The following is a 17788-nucleotide window of genomic DNA, read 5'->3' as shown; positions in this document are numbered from 1 at the left end:
GACGAGTTTTAAGAACTTTAGATTGCACGTGACCTCTAGTAAGAAATTATATACTTTGATATAAGATTACAACAAAAGTAGAATCTTGTAATCTTTTTGGCATACATCGTTAAATAGGTGAACACTATAGCTGTGTTCGGAATGGCTCCCTCGTTCCAATCAACATGGATTTCTGCTTATCTTTAAGTGTGTGGTTCTGGCAGAATAGACAAACAATAATGAACAGCCTTAGAATACAGTAATAAAAAGCATACTACAATAAAGTGCTAAACCAGCATGTTATACTATGCTAATGGCTATAATCAGCTAGCTAACCATTACAGGCACTTAGATCCATACACAGAATATCTAGGACACAATCTCACATTAATTCTCAAATACGAGACGTAGCTAGGCTAAACGTAGCTAGCGAACCTAAGGCTAACTGTCGAATCTGAATATTTAACCAGAGAATATACATACAAAATATATGAACTTACTTGTATTTGAACGCACACAATCACTGAAGGATAAGTTGCAAAGTAGCCTGCTTCCACAGAAATACAGAATTATCTTGCTCTTTCTCTCTACATATATTAAGCTATACAGCAGCACACACTGTAGACTAACATAGGGAGCGCATGTAGCGTATCTGTGGCTACCGTAACAGTGCAACAACGCTGAATCTGATTGGACGATTTCAACAGCCAATTAAAGCTGCTTCGCAGCGATGAGGCGGGGCCAGGCAATTTCCGACAAGTTTAGGAGCAATAAGCGAGAGAATAGGACAACAAGAAAGTTGACATTCCAATGTTCATTTTGTACATTCGTATCGTAAAACATTTGTAAAACATTTTGATGCGTTGTAAGCTCGATTTTGATAATTCAACAATCTGGTCAATGAGTTTGTGAATTACAGTCTGAAGATCCAGTGTAGCAAGTTTGGTGTTAATTGATTGAAAAATGTGGGATGAGATATGTTTATTAATTTTTACAGGTTTTGTTTGCTTTTCTTCATAATTGAACATTAACTTCAGCAGCTGTGTACTCAGTCAGTTGCCAATCAATCGATTTAGTCATTGTAATCCTCGGCGGGGGTTGGGTAGGGTTGCCAACAGCGATGTCTCCGATTCGTGGAGCTTGTGTTGGATTATGGGTAACGTAGTTTTCTCTGTATGAAGTGTTGGTTTCAGAGGACAGAATTAAACATATTTTAAAAAAATCAATTTTTGAGATAAAATTCTCAAAAAAAATCATACTACATCTTGGATATGTGGCTAATGTTGTCACTTTTTATGAGGACAATCAGACATTGATTTGGCGAGAATTAATAGGAACTATATACAGAACTGTTAACAGTAAAACTTTTTGATGTGCTGTGGGCTCAATTTTTCATATTTCAAAAATCTGTGAGGATCGTTTGGTGAGGACAGTCTGAAGATACAGTAGATCAATTTTGGTGTCAATTGAACTAAAAATGTGGGAGGAGATAGGTTTGATAGGTTTTACAGTTTATGAAGAAATCAGAGTGATGGACTTCAAAATTCCTGCAAGGTCAAAGCGTATGAAAGTTTTGTCTCACTTGGGCCTACATTCACGTGGTGGTTTTACAGTGATAGCACCTATGGCTGATTTGTTATGATTTTTTTAAGTTTTAAACTTTAGACTGTTGCTGTAGCGCCACCTTCAGGTTTATTGACCTACAATGCAGGTTGAGGACTTTGGGTATACTACTGGAGCTATGTGCAAATCTTGGTGATTTTTTGTCCACGGGAAGTTAGACTTCAGTGGAAGATGGGAGAATAATAATAATAATCAAGATTCCTGCAAGGTCAGAGTGTATGAAAGTTTTGTCTCACTTGGGCCTACATTCACGTGGTGGTTTTACTGTGATGGCACCTATGGCTGATTTGTTATGATTTTTTAAAGTTTTAAACTTTAGACTTTTGCTGTAGCGCCACCTTCAGCTTTATTGACCTACAATGCAGGTTGAGGACTTTGGGTTTAGTACTGGAGCTATGTGCACATTTTTGTGATTTTTTGTCCACAGGAAGTTAGACTTCAGTGGAAGATGGAGAATAATAATAATAAGTAAAACATTTTAATGCATTGTAAGCTCAATTTTGATAATTCAATAATCTGGTCAATGAGTTTGTGAATGACAGTTTGAAGATCCAGTGTAGCAACTTTAGTATTAATTGATTGAAAAATGTGGGTTACAGGTTTTGTTAGCTTTTTTTTCTTCATAATTGAACATTAACTTCAGCAGCTGTGTACTCAGTCAGTTGCCAATCAATCAATTTAGTCATTGTAATCCTCGGCGGGGGTTGGGTAGGGTTGCCAACAGCGATGTCTCAGATTCGTGGAGCTTGCGTTGGATTGTGGGTAATGTAGTTTACTCTGTATGAAGTGTTGGTTTCAGAGGACAGAATTAAACATATTTTTAAAAATTCAATTTTTGAGATAAAATTCTGAAAAAAATCATACTACATCTTGGATATGTGGCCAATGTTGTCACTCTTTATGAGGATGATCAGACATTGATTTGGCGAGAATTAATAGGAACTATACAGAACTGTTAACAGTAAAACTTTTTGAAGTACTGTGGGCTCTATTTTTCATATTTCAAAAATCTGTGAGGATCGTTTGGTAAGGACAGTCTGAAGATACAGTAGATCGATTTTGGTGTCAATTGAACAAAAAATGTGGGAGGAGATAGGTTTGATAGGTTTTACAGTTTATGAAGAAATCAGAGTGATGGACTTCAAAATTCCTGCAAGGTCAAAGCGTATGAAGGTTTTGTCTCACTTGGGACTACATTCACGTGGTGGTTTTACAGTGATAGCACCTATGGCTGATTTGTTATGATTTTTTTTAAGTTTTAAACTTTAGACTGTTGCTGTAGCGCCACCTTCAGGTTTATTGACCTTCAATGCAGGTTGAGGACTTTGGGTATAGGACTGGAGCTTTGTGCAAATTTTGGCGATTTTTTGTCCATGGGAAGTTAGACTTCAGTGGAAGATGGAGAATAATAATAATAATAATATAGGCAAATACAATAGGGTTCCGGCAGCTACGCTGCCTGGCCCCTAATAAGATACTCAGCTAGAGTCTCTATCTAATACACTACGACTAAGTCCATCACAACAAGTATGAAGAAGCTATCAAAATCCCTACCGAAGCCATAGCTAGCAACATAGGGCTAACGCTAATATAGCTAGCAACATAGGGCTAACACTAATCTACCGGGCATTTCTAAGCAATGATAAAACATCATGGTAGAATCTCACCATTAAGGGATTGAACCAGTACATTTTCATCACCTTGTTCAAATATAATTATCCCTCACACTGTTATCCATCTCTATACTAATAGTGTAGTGGACACTGAAAAAATCGTTCACATGGTGATGCAAGCATGAAATTTGGCACAAATACTCCTTAAGGGCCACTCTTTTGGAAAAAGGCGTTAGCCACTCAAAAATTCTAGATGGCGATTTGTGTTCTTCCGCTGTGTTGCTGAAATTTCCCCGCATTCTGTGAAAGGTATTTTTGATTAAGTGCTATTATAGTTGTTTAATACAAGGCCTGTCTATTTAGGCCTAGTTAAGCTTCAATACTGCTGTACACTTTGTACTTTTCCAGAACACATACAGTAGTACGCATGAAAAGTTGTTATTATCTGTGTTCCAGTAGCAGATAAGTTGACTGCCAAGGACACACAACCTCACAATGAAAAGCCTGTCTGTGTTGCAGTAAAAGTAACTAACAGGGAACACCCTAATCACATCGGCTGAATGGAAAACGAAAGTAGTAAGCTCATAGGACAAGCATTAGATAAAAGTTTCAACCAATCAGGTACTCACACATGTAGTCACGCGCCAATGTATTGTGTGGAATAGTATATACAGAACATCCCGACACTAGTCGGCGCGCTTGCCCAGATACCCCTTGTGTCTCTGTGTAACCGTCCCTTTGCTGCAATTGTAAGGTAATAAAGTATGTTTCTTTTACTCTACTCTGTTATATTTCGTGTCCTCATTTGACAAGGTTGTGTGGTTGTGTTGACTCCTACGAGGAGAACCCTGTGGTACTGGCGGATTCAATCTGGAGTGTTATAATAGTATTTTGTGAGTGTCCAAACGTCATAGGTCAACCGAATCCAGCCACCACATTTCACTGGTGTCAGAAGTGGGATTCCAGCTGATCTGCCCGTCTGAGTGAGCCTCCGTTGGACTGATCACCCTTCACGCATCCACTTCATAGCCAAGCCGTCGACGGACGAGGTTGAGGGCGGACGCAGGGTCGCTCAGATCGGGCAGGGAAGCCTGGAATCCATCGATAGGAGGACAGCCGACCAACACAACTGGAGGATTTTGCTTTTCTGACATTTTAAGTAAGTTCCAAACGTACACCAATTGTTCACAGAGTTAAAAATTCCTTTTTAATGAGAGTATATACCTAGGGCTACGCTTGACGTACGGCATAGGATATAAAGAGATTAAAAAGGTCCACATACGTACATTGGTTGCCACGGTGAGGTTTTAATGCTAGCTACATTATAACTACATAGTCCGTCCATAGACCAAGAATTCCCATACCTAAACATCGGTTATAGGCTCACAGAGAAGTGCTGCGCCTGTGTTTAACATTTTAGTTGTTGAAGAATTATTCTTTTGGTTGGGTTAGGGAGGGGGATTGGGCACCCCTGGACCTAGCCCAAAACAGACGGGGGCAGAGCCGCAAGGTCCCAACGGGCACGTTAAATAAGAATATAGTGCTGGGGAGGTGACTGAAGGCCCCCGTGTCTGATGAAGTATGAATTAACATACTGCTCTGGTACCGTCTAGTCAGCACTGTGTCGCCGTTAAGGGGTTGGCACTGTGTGGTACGTGGATGACAGTCCACACCTAGCAGAGGGGCGAGATAGACGACCTCTGTGAATAGGCAAGGCTGGTGAAAACGGTCAAAGTTCTAATATTCATAGCCAAGTGGAATTAGGATCAGACCGTCGGTTCTGAGCTGGGTGACTAACAATCACTACGGTGTCCGGGATCGCTATCGACTGGGTCACCGGCCGGTCGGGTCGCAGATGGCAGTAAGACCACGAGATGGCCGCCGCGCTCGGCTCAATGTACAGTCAGGCCACTACAAGCCAAAAGCGAATGCGTTGGTAGGCGAGTAGTGCTTCTGTGATCGGTGGGCTTTGAAAAGAAGACACCGGGAAGCAGAAGGCTGAGCTCTCATTCCAGGGGAGCCTGGCTTGAGACCTCGGACGGAACGGGGTCTAGCCCGGGATTGCGCCCTGGATGGGAGGTCCGAAAGACTCAAGCGTTTCAAATTCATTGACTGTGTGAAGTGTTTTATCCGAGCGGTGCGAAATAGAACCATAACGACTCCGATATTAAACAGTGTTGCTGTTCCACATAAAGTACGTTCCCCATTCTGATTAAAGGTACCATTCTACTACTACTGTTCTACTACTATTACTATTACTATTACTATTACTACTACTATTCAAGAAGTTGTGATTGAAGTGGCTGTTGTGTTGTGTGCGTTAGAGACATTGCCTTACAATTGCAGCAAAGGCAATTATACATATTTGTAACATTACACATATTACTGTCATGTTGCTCACGGACGTGGTCACGTGAGCAAAGGGGGGATTAGTCAGATCCTTACCCCATCCTGGTACTGCCCAGGCATCACACAAAAAAAAAAAAAAAAAAAAAATTCTAAGTGTTCTCTCAATTGACCAAATGATCAGGAACAATGCAACCAGCCCACCTCCAGTAACCTGTCAGCACCAGAACGAGCCAACATCCATGTCGACGTCCACAACCCCAACTGCACGGTAACCTATCGGAATGTCACACACAATGTAACCTGTCCTTGGGGAGCTATAACCACTCCTAAGAGCATGCTGGCGTATGGGTGGGTCTGTGGAGAAAGACACAGATACACCCTAGGACCAGCAGGAACCTGGAGGGGAAGACATCCCAGAGGAAACCACCAGACTTCCCATCGTGTGAGCCAGAGTCACCAACAAAGGGGGGACCCGACACCCCACAAACTGACATTCCTTCTGTTCCCAGTTTTTCCCCTGTCAAGGAGGAACCACCAGTCCCAGAGCCCGCGGACCCAGTGGTCCCAGAAGAGAGGACCCGACCCCACCACTTAGGAGACCCCAGAGAGAGCAAAGGCCACCCGCCCACCTAGCCCAATATGAATGGACGTAAGCACCGCCAGGGAAGGTGGAGTATGCAAAATGTTAGGCATAAGTTGTTGTTTCTTTATCCCAGACGCCAAAGACAATGTCACTAACTATCTCAAACATAGCGCCACCATGATTGAACAAGTATTGAGCCAGACCGCCCCCACCGGAGGAGACCTACATTGGCTGACCGAGTTCTTCTCTGGCTGGGCGGGGAAAGCAGTCTCCATGATCGTGAGTGTCCTGGTTCTAATTGGAATACTAGTGTTCTGTGGCATCCATATCTGCAAGTGTCTCATCACCAAAGCAACCGAGCCACCCTGGGAGCAGACGCCACCGAGATGGTCCTGCTGCAGGATGAAGAAGCCTCCCTGTCCCCAGCCCAGCAGAAGGCTTGGGACCTCCAGGAATACCATGAGGCTAACCCTGGAGTGATCCTCCAGTAACAGGCAAGATCTGAACATACACATACACTTCCAGACACTGATAACTGACATACACCCCACACGGGGACCTCCTAACTCGGGTAGACACGAGAGCCGTGGCCCCTGCTAGTCGAGCTACAAACACCTCCCTACAGTGACAGACCAGCTGGCAGTCACCTAAAGGTTGAGCACCGGAGAGGACTCTTGGAGTCCTGAAGACCAAACCACCAAGAAGCTGAGTCACTGACCAATAGGGTCAACCCAAAAGCAATATTACTGTTGTAAATTTCAAATTTACTCTGTTATTCCCCATTCTGATAGCTTAGCTTAGCATCATTCACTAGTAATGTTAACAGTAGAGTGATCCATAGTATGGATCAAAGGGGGGAAATGTGAAAGGTATTTTTGATTAAGTGCTATTATAGTTGTTTACAAGGCCTGTCTATTTAGGCCTAGTTAAGCTTCAATACTGCTGTACACTTTGTACTTTTCCAGAACACATACAGTAGTACGCATGAAAAGTTGTTATTATCTGTGTTCCAGTAGCAGATAAGTTGACTGCCAAGGACACACAACCTCACAATGAAAAGCCTGTCTGTGTTGCAGTAAAAGTAACTAACAGGGAACACCCTAATCACATCGGCTGAATGGAAAACGAAAGTAGTAAGCTCATAGGACAAGCATTAGATAAAAGTTTCAACCAATCAGGTACTCACACATGTAGTCACGCGCCAATGTATTGTGTGGAATAGTATATACAGAACATCCCGACACTAGTCGGCGCGCTTGCCCAGATACCCCTTGTGTCTCTGTGTAACCGTCCCTTTGCTGCAATTGTAAGGTAATAAAGTATGTTTCTTTTACTCTACTCTGTTATATTTCGTGTCCTCATTTGACAAGGTTGTGTGATTGTGTTGGTCCTTGGGAGGAGAACCCTGTGGTAGGTACTGGTGAATTCAATCTGAAGTGTTATAATAGTACTTTGTGAGTGTCCAAATGTCATAGGTCAACCGAGTCCAGCCACCACAATTCCAGTTAGACTTCACTACATGGCGTGGCGCCCTCATGTGAAGTCAGACCTTAAATCATGATTATATTTCACTCAACTCCTGTTGATAACGTTCGTTCCCCCCAAACAGTTGTTTCATTAACAAGCAATTAATCGAGTAACCAAATCTTACTCAAGTAAATTCTTATCGGCAATTAATAGATAGTCGATTAACTATTAACATCCATAGTGTTGGCCACTCAATGGGTGCATTAAGTAACTGAGCGTTCACGCTGAGAATGCTCATTGTGAGCGCTGAGCGCATTTTAAAAACACTTAACGTTCTGCTCATTCTGAGCGCTGATATACTGTCATGTCAAAAACATTCACTGAAAATGGCTATGCAAAAAGCAGTAGTAAGTGCGTTATTCAATGTTTTGGTGGAGGAGGCAGTGGCCGATGATGATTTTATTAATGTACTAGGGGCGGATAATATCAAACAGATGCCTTTAGTGTGCCATCAGCACTGGAGAGGTGTACGAACATCCTTTTGGGATCCATCTTCTTTTGTGTTTGCTCAGACTGATCGTAGTTTAGAAGTGCTCACTTGCACTCTGAGCAGATCAGTCTGAGCGTAACTGAGCAGCCTGTTAAGTGCGTTCTACACTCTGAGCAAATCTGAGCCGCTCAGTTACTTAACACACCCAATAATTCAAGATGGCCGATTTCCAAGATGGCCGTCATTTTTGTTGAATGTTCATTTTGTCTGTGTAAATTTCAAATAAGTCAATGTTTGTCAGAATCCAGATTTTTGTGGTCAAAGACTATATTAGGGATGTTACTTTAATAGTGTATTCTGTTGGGGACTGAGTTCAAAGGAAGGATAAAAAAAGACATTATTTCTATTCACATTTGTATCAGCTCAGTGGCCTTGTGGTTAGTGTCCACCCTGAGATTGAGAGGTTGTGAGTTCGCTGCCAAAGAACGCTGCCAAAATGACATTACTCGCAACCTCGCAAGTGTGTGGCCAAATCTCTGAAAAACTGACTTTGAATGGTTGAAAAAGAAGTGTTGCAACTGTGAAAAAGGAAAACTCAAATACAAAACAACATTTTCAGAGATTCAAATTTTATTTTCAACCTATCAAAACATTGTGCAAGCCTTCAAAACCTATTTTCAGTCTTGCAAAACCGTGTTCAAGCATTCCAACACTGACTTACAACCTTTCACATCGCTTTTTTTTCAGTTTGGAATTATGGCATGATTCTAATCCCATAGACCTGATGCTCTTAGCCTTTCTTGCTCTGAAAATTTAATTTAATGTAATTTATTGCTCTTTAAATGTTCTTAGCCATTAGACAAATATATTCCAGGAGCTTGCTCCAGGTTGCCTGTTTTAAATATCTGTGTGGTTTGTATGGCTCTATGTGCTACTAATCCTGTTCTGCCTTCCCCCTAGTGCCTCTCTCTCTCCCTCCTATCTTCTAACCAGGTCCAGGTCCAGTGGATGCCCCACTGTCACCAGCAGATCTCCCGGAGTCCGATAGACACCCCCGTGTCTGCTGTGGATGTCGTAGCATGTCCGTAGGATGTCCTCTCTCCTATGATGCTTTTTTAGCCTCTCTTACTCTGAAATGTAATTTAATGTAATGTATTGCTTTATAAATGTTCTTAGCCGGTAGACAAACATACTCCTGGAGCTTGCTCGATCGCCTTGTTGAGAGGGGTCAGGGAAGAATTTTTACAGCTCACTTATCTGGCCCCCGGGTGATTACTGTTTTTTTGCTTCCCTCTGGAATATGTAGAGAGTGGGTCGTATGCCCACCTCCCTTGTTCTCTGTAAAGTGCATTGTGTTGCCTCTGGGTATGAAATGCGCTATAGAAATAAAGCTTTGATTGATTGATTGATTGAAAAAATTGCGTTTCTGTGTTTTATACTATAGAATCTATAGTATAAAACAAATTAAATTAATCTATAGTATAGATCATTCAACAGAAATGGCGTCCATCTTGAAAAATGGTCACCATCTTTAATTTTTCAGAGGCCATTGCCTTTTTCCAGAAGATTGTCCCTTAGAGAGCATTTGTGCCAAATTGTATACTTGCATCACCATTTGAACGATCGACATAATGAACATTCGACAGAAATTGCGGCCATCTTGAAAAATGGTCGCCATCTTGAATTTTTGAGCGGCTAATGCCCTTTTCCAAAAGAGTGGCCCTTAGAGAGTATCTGTGCCAAATTTCATGCTTGCATCGCCATTTGAACGATTCTCTTCAAATATGCAATTATCTGCTGCACTATAATAAAAGACTTACAATTAAAGACCTACAGCACAGTAGCTGGCGGCTAGGCTAATGTTAAGTTAGCTAGCTAACCTAAATGTGTCAGCTAGCTAAGATAAGCTGCCGTAACGTCAAGTAGCGTTAACATTTGAGTAGCAAATGTTCCCTCAATACTCCGGACATTTTTAAAAACATGTTTTATGTGATGTTTGTATACAGCTTTACATTTTGAACCAGAATTTACCTGACCTGTCCAGGGCGTCGTGTTGAGCTGGTCGTCAGTGACTAGGTTGTTCAAAACTACCCTCCAGTGACAGTTGCAAGCGGAATTTTGACAGTATCCCAACCAGATCCACCATGGGAAAAGGGACAGGGGATGCCATGCCATGCAATTCCAACGGTATCCCAACAGAGGTCCACAGTAGTTTTACCATCAGAAAAGTGACCAGTGCGTCAGCGCGTGCGATGCAGTGGGGCTCGGCAGGTTGATTTTGGTGTCCTTTTCTATTTTGGTGTACAGGGACTACTGCCTCGTGTGGTGCCATCAGAGAAATGCATTGACCGGAGGGAGGGAGGTAGGGAGGGAGTGACAACCAGACAAATGCTATCCTAAGTGCTGGCTTACAGGCACGCACAAAAACACCTCCACAGCTACTGCCTCTCACCTCAATTTCCATAACAACACCTCGGGTACTTCTCGGCCCCTAAGTGTGCTAGAGACACGCAGTCTTCGAAGGTTGCATGGGGATGGCCTGGGGGTCACTGACCTGCCCCCGACCGGCTCTGACCCGAGGTGGTGGAGTCTCACCAACACACCACTGTCCACGCCACGGATCCCACAACTCAGCCCCTGAGTGGGCTAGAGACACATGGTCTTCACCAGTGGAGGCAGGTGGGTGGCCCAGAGAGGGCTACACTGTCCCCGACTGGCTATGACCCAAGGGGGTGGAGTCTCCCCACCACGCCACAATCCACGCCATGGAACCCATAACTCAGCCTCTGAGTGGGCTAGAGACACAGTCTTCACCGGTGGGTGCATGGAGATTGCCCCGAGGTCAATGCACTGCCCCCGACCTGCTGTGATCCGAGGGAGCGAAGTCTCACCACCACGCCACAATCCACGCCGTGGACCCCACAACTCGGCCCCGGAATGGGCTAGAGACACACCAGTAAGAGCAGGTGTGTGGCCCAGAGAGGGGGGCACTGTCCCTGACCAGCTCTGACCTGAGGGGGCGGAGTCTCGCCACCACAAACCCCAAAACCCGGCCCCTGAGTGGGTTAGAGACACACGCTCTTCACTGATGGAGGCAGATGGGTGGCCCTGAGAGCAGTACACTGTCTCCGACCTGCTCTTACCTGAGGGGGTAGAGTCTCGCTACCATGCCATTATCCACGGCACGGACCCCAATAATCAGCCCTTGAGTGGGCTAGAGACACATGGTTTTCACTGATGAGGTTAGGTGGGTGGCCCGGAGAGGGGTACACTGACCCCGACCGGCTATGACCCGAGGGGGCGGAGTCTCACCGCCACGCCACTATCCACGCCACAGACCCCACAACTCAGCCTTTGAGTGGGCCAGAGACACATGGTCACCAGTGGGGGCAGGTGGGTGACCCCCCAATTCAGCCCTTGAGTGGGCTAGAGACACACGGTCTTCACTGGTGGGGGCATGCGGGTGACCCGGAGTGGGGTACACTGTCCCTGACCCGCTCTGTCCCAAGGGGGCGGAGTCTCACCTTACCCCACTATCCACGCCACAGACTCCACAACTCAGACCCTTCTTCTTCTTCTTCGTTTGGGTTTCAATGTTTCTCTCCCCCCCAGGCTCGGGGCTGAGGGGCTATCCTTTTACCAGACTATCCTTTTACCACCCCAAGCCTGGGTGAGCGGTCACCCGGGCGATATATCCAGGCACACCTCCAGGAGCCATGTCACCGTTTCGTCATCTACAACCGTCAGGCCATGCATTCCATTGGGTGTCCGATATATCGGACAGTCCTGGATAACATGGTCTGTTTGTTCCTCATGACATGACCATTGACTTGAACCAACAGAGGTGGAATAATCTGCTGCAAGGTCTACTCTTAGCTGAGCTGATGACCCAGTGAAAAGACTTTCTGGAACACCTCCATCACAACAATGGAGAGCTATGCATTCTGGATGTGGTACATTGACATTGTAGAGGATATCATACTTGGCCTTCTGCGCCCCTCTCGTGAGGGGGACTGGGACTTGAATCTCAATGCTGTAAGAACCATGATCCCAATGTGCCTGTAACACATTGACTTATAGCTTCTGCGCAGCACTGGGCGGACACATATATACACACACACTGGTGCAGGCATATGTTTTCCTGTTAACTGCTACAATTAGGAGATGGAACAAGGTTTGAGGTTGTGACATGGCCACAGCTCTTTTCTGTCCTGGCCACACAGTGAACTGCCCACCGACATCAGGACTGCTCATATATCACCTCTTCAAGAAGTACTACCAGGATTGTCCCTCTTAAGCACCTATTGTTTTTTTTTATTATTATTTTTTACTTTTGAAATTTGAAAGAACCTTAAGCACTAGATTGTACTCTTAGTCACTTGTTTAGAAAGGAGATGCACTTGTGAGTTCTGGTGAATAGTAGTACACTAACATCCTATGTTAAATGCAATTATGTAAATCACTTTGGATAGAGGTTTCAGCAAAATGACTAATGTAATGTGAACAGCCAAACACATGCAATGCTGTTGCTAACTAGCCAAATAATGAATCTTAGCTGTGAGTTGCTGAAAGTTGAAGATTGAGGGTGGATGTCATACTGTAGTATTGGTTGAAATTGGTTCAGTCCAACTACTGTACATAAGCACACATTTTGTTTAACATGAAAAACATGGTTGAATTTTGATAGAATACTGTGGCAACCCTGCAGGTTTCATTAGTTTCCACAAAATGTTCACCACATGGGGTAAAAAAAAAACTAAACAATAAAACTAAGGTACCCACTCAACAATGGAGAACAAAAGAATGTCTGGGTAGGCATTAGCATGTTTATTCTGCATCACCTGGGGCTTGAAGTCACAACCAGGCACCAAGGGAAGGTTATGTTCTTGTTTGAGCCAAGTGAGAAGCTGGAAGTTCAGTGTGTATTTACAGTAGCTGCATACAGTACTGTTTACATTAAAACATTTCGATGCGCTGTGGGCTCAAATATTGATATTTCAAAAATCTGTCAAGATCATTAGTGGAGGTCTGAAAATGTAGTGTAGTAATTGAGTAGGAGTAGGAGTAGGGTTTGATAGGTTTTACAGTTTTTGAGAAAAACAGACAGATGGGCTTCACAATTCCTGCCAGCTCAAAGCATGTGGACGTTTCTGCTCACTTGGGACTACATGTTGGTGGTGGTTGCAAAGTGATAGCACGTATGGCTGATTTTATTTTATTTTTTTGTTTTAAACTTAAGACTGTTTCTGTAGCACCACCATAATGACTATTGGCCCCCTATGCCAGTTGAGGACTTCTGGCATAGGACTGGACCTATGTGCAAAGTTTGGTGATTTTTCATGCATGGGAAGTCAGACTTCCTAGGAAGATTCAGAATATTGGTAAATACATGAGGGTTCCGGCAGCTGAGGCTGCCCAGCCTCTAAATATTGGGAAATACAAGAGGGACCCCTAAAGAAGAAGAAGAAGATTCAGAATATTGGGAAATACAAGAGGGACCCCTAAAGAAGAAGAAGAAGATTCAGAATATTCGGAAATACAAAAGGAACTGTCAGCTGAGGCTGCGAATTATGCCAGGTACCTGTCCCCTTACTTTGCTGAGATGTCAAATCTCTCAAAGAAGAATCCTACTGGGTATGATGCCTTCAAGATGGGACAATTCTCAGTGCAACTGTCAAGTAACAACTCCTTTGGTGGGATTCCTATGGACAAGGCTACTGAAGTCACAGTGAACAATGACAGAGACTTCCTGAGGCACATCGCGCTTCAGCCTGAATGCTGGAGCTATCAAGCGTTACTATATAACAGCTGAGCCACAGCAAAGGCAGCCCCCAAAGACAATGCCTCCGACCTGATGAAGGCAGATGAGATCGGTGAGCAATGCTATGCAACCTTCAAAGATGAGAGACTACAGAAAGACCCCCACTAAAAAAGTTCCATGATCCAATGAAAACAAACAGGCTGAAGACATTCAGTGATATGTGTAAGAAGAGAGAACTGAAGTCAAGTGGCAGGGCGCTCATCTTGAAAGCAGACAGGTCTTTGTTTGGACGCATCATAGTGATGGCACAAGGATGCAGTCTACAGTACATATGGAGAATATCCTTTCTCCTCCACTTGGACCGTTGCCCTGGGCCTTGTCCACACCAGATGGTTTACTGAGAAAGACAAACAAAGACAAATAAAGCTTTGTTGGCCACAATCTTACAGAACCTTACAGAATAAATTATTCACTAAAATAAATAAAATTATTCACTAAAATAAATTATTCACTCCACTGAAATTGTGCACTGTGAGTGCCACCAATGGCACAGTTTTCATGTGGGATTTTCAATGGGGCTGCTGGCAGCCATTTTGAAAGAAGAAATGCACATCTAACTTTTGATAACTTCAAAGTTTTTCTATGGCCCTAAGATAACCTACTACCATATAACCTACTACCATACCAAATGGGATCTTTACATTATCAACTGAAGTCTAAGGCTACCATTTTGTTTTCTTTAATTTGGGACACCTCATATGTTTAGTGGAATAATTCCCTTAACATGCAAGCTATCTTTACAGTTTTCGTAATGCTGGATTCAGTACGTCACCTTTCCAACAAGCTATGTGTTGCTATGACAATTCATGGCAGAGATATAGAAAAGTAATTGAGAGCATTCTGCATAGATGCCAATCTTTTACATGTCCACGTATTTTAGGTGTTTATAGGTCTATATCTCCTATTTGCATTGAGATATGTATATTGTGTGTATGTGGGTTTTTTCTATTATGTAGAGGGGTATACTGACTTCCAGCATGTCAAGTTTGGTAGCTCTCAAATCTTGCACAGTCAATCTACATGGATTTATATGCCTTCACCCCCATAAGGCCAGGCTTTTTTTTTTTTAGCTTTTTTAATTTTCCGATGGAGCTATAAATTAAGTGATAACACACAGAAAGCTACCACAGAGACTATCACATTTTTTCTAACACTAGAAATGTATACCTTGCTAAAAATCACTATGAAAATTATTAAGCCCCCCAGATGGTGCCAACCAGCCCTACTGGCTCACGGACTATCATATAAATGTGACGCAGGGTGCAGGGCACTTTTTATTCCTATTCATTACAATGAGGAGTCAAGTGAGCTTTAGATACATATATATCAATGTTATTTATTTGATGTTTAAGCAAACATCTTTCTATGCATGCAAAACAAAATAATTCTCATTCACTATTAGGAAAAATTACATTTTCTTAGCCTGGATCCAATGGTAAGCTATGTATTACATATAAACTGAGGTATGATTTTAACCATTTCCACGGAGGCCTGTGCTCTCTGAGCACCCTTTCTAGTAGTATATTTTGTTATACAGTACATTGTGTCAGACAACTAAGGTGTGTCCTGTAACCAAAAAACAATATACAGAGCATCCAGAGAGTACTCACACCCCTTCTCCTTTTACGCATTTTGTTACATAATCTAACCTGTCTTCGTCAATATGGACTATTCTGTGAACATTTAAAACAATAAATTCAATCTATTTTAGAATAAGTCTGTATTGCAACAAAATGTAAAAAAAGTGAATAGTCGTGAATACTTTCTGGATGCACTGTACATAATGTACATTAAAAAAAACAATTATCATAAGAGCATTCCAAAGACAGCAATAACAAAAACATTCATGAAGAAACACAAAACAAATCATGTACAAGGCAAGATAGAAATATATCAAAACACAGTCCTTTGATACTCTCTCTCTGTCATGTCAAAAAAGATAGGCACATCATAAAGGTAGAGACCGATTCAGGTTCCATACAGAATACGGGCGTGGTGTACAGGGTGTGTTCAGGGGTGACTTCAGCCCCAACAAAACATTGCAAAACATTTGAAACAGAAACGGTGGTGCGTTGAACATCCTGTGTGTTATGATGCGTGGCACCTACTGTACATGTATGGCAGTTGAGGAGATGCGGCAGGGTTTATATATCAGTCTGCTGATTGGGTAACACCTCTGACACACCAACCAAACGAGAGAAAATATAATCAAATCAAACTTTATTTGTATAGCGCATTTCATACACAGAGGCAGCACAATGCGCTTTACAGAGAGCAATGGGGGGGTGGGCATAGGTCCCACCCCTACATATTCCAAAGGGAAGCAAAAAAACAGTTTCACCCGGGGGCCAGAAAAGTGAACTGTAAAAATTTTTCCCTGACCTCTCTCAACGAGACGATCGAGCAAGTTCCTGGAAAATGTTTGTCTATTGGCTAAGAACATATACAGAGCAGTAAACATGGGATAAATACTTCATAAGAGAGACATGACTAACAGTAGAGTGCACAGAGTTACAGAGAAGTTGCCCACATGGTAGGCCAGAAAACATACCTCAAAGCCCGTTGTAAATTGTTTCACACCATTTCTTGGAAACATGTCGTTCAACCTGGAAACCATAGCAAAACGGTGCACACCGTTTTCAGATTGAACTCACCCTAGGTTCCATACCACATAGGGGGCGTGGTCTACAGATATCCTTTGGTGTAGAGAGTATGTTCAGGTTCCATAGAGCATAGGGGGCATGTCTACAAATATCCTCGCTAGAGAGTGTGCGATGGCAGCAAGCAAATCTGCGTAAAATCAAATCTGCAATTTAAAAACAAGTGATGCTCATTTTCACTTCAAGCATTTAGTTTATCTTCTAAAGGAAAACAGTTGGGGACAGTAGACTACAGTAGTTATGATGCAGTAGAGATAGTCTCCCAGCATGACAATGGTCATGGACAATGGCTCAGCAAAGGTATTACAATCACACTCTGACACTTGTCTGTCGTCAGAAGAGTGGAAAGTCATTGAGGATAAAAGATATACTGAAAAGATCCAAGTCTGAAGGTGTAAAATAGGGGAAAGTGCTTGTTCTGGTACACCAATACAGTAAAAGTGCACCATGCACTGCAGATGGATGCTACCTTGGGGGGATTAGCTGCCCAGTCACTCCCAGCCCCCTGTGGTCGATGGATGGCTCTTTTCTGTCCTGGCCCCGCAGTGGTGGAATGATCTGCCCATATTTCACTACAGGCTCAAAACTCACCTTTTCAAGAAGTACTACAAGGATCCTCCCTCTTAAAGCTACATGAGATAACTCGGCACTTTGGCAGCCCCTCTGTCATGATAAAATTGGCACTGCGTTTTAAGAGCCACACTTCCCACAATTCCCCACAAGTTGTAATGATGAAAAAAAGAAAAGATGATAAACATGCGTGGAGCAGACTGGATTGGAAGATTGTAGCTACTTCAATTCACTTTCTGGAAGGATGGCTTCAATGCAGGTAAATAACGGTCTTCTTTCTTTTATGTGCATGTAGATAAATTTGCGGGGCAAAGGGTTTGTTGTCTTCCTGATATTGTGACACGCAAAACACATCACTTCCATTTCCACCTCAAGATTTCCTGCCAGTGTACTAGCCAGAATGCCAAAATTCTAAAATAATAAATTCACAGGGTCTCATGCAGTCTCATGTCACAAAAATGATTTTTGGGGTCTTGCTAAGGCAAATTCATAAACTAATAGCAAGAAAGGTGAACATTGAACTATAAAGAAGTTGTCTCATTTGCACAGGTTTTGCCACTGCAAAAGCCACGCAATCCATTTGTGGATTTGGCCCTTAGTCACTTATTTATAGGGGAGATGCACTTGTGGCAG

The sequence above is a fragment of the Borostomias antarcticus genome, assembly GCF_949987555.1.
Source record: "Borostomias antarcticus genome assembly, chromosome: 11".
NCBI classification, from domain to species: domain Eukaryota; kingdom Metazoa; phylum Chordata; class Actinopteri; order Stomiiformes; family Stomiidae; genus Borostomias; species Borostomias antarcticus.
This window is presented reverse-complemented; position numbering follows the sequence as displayed.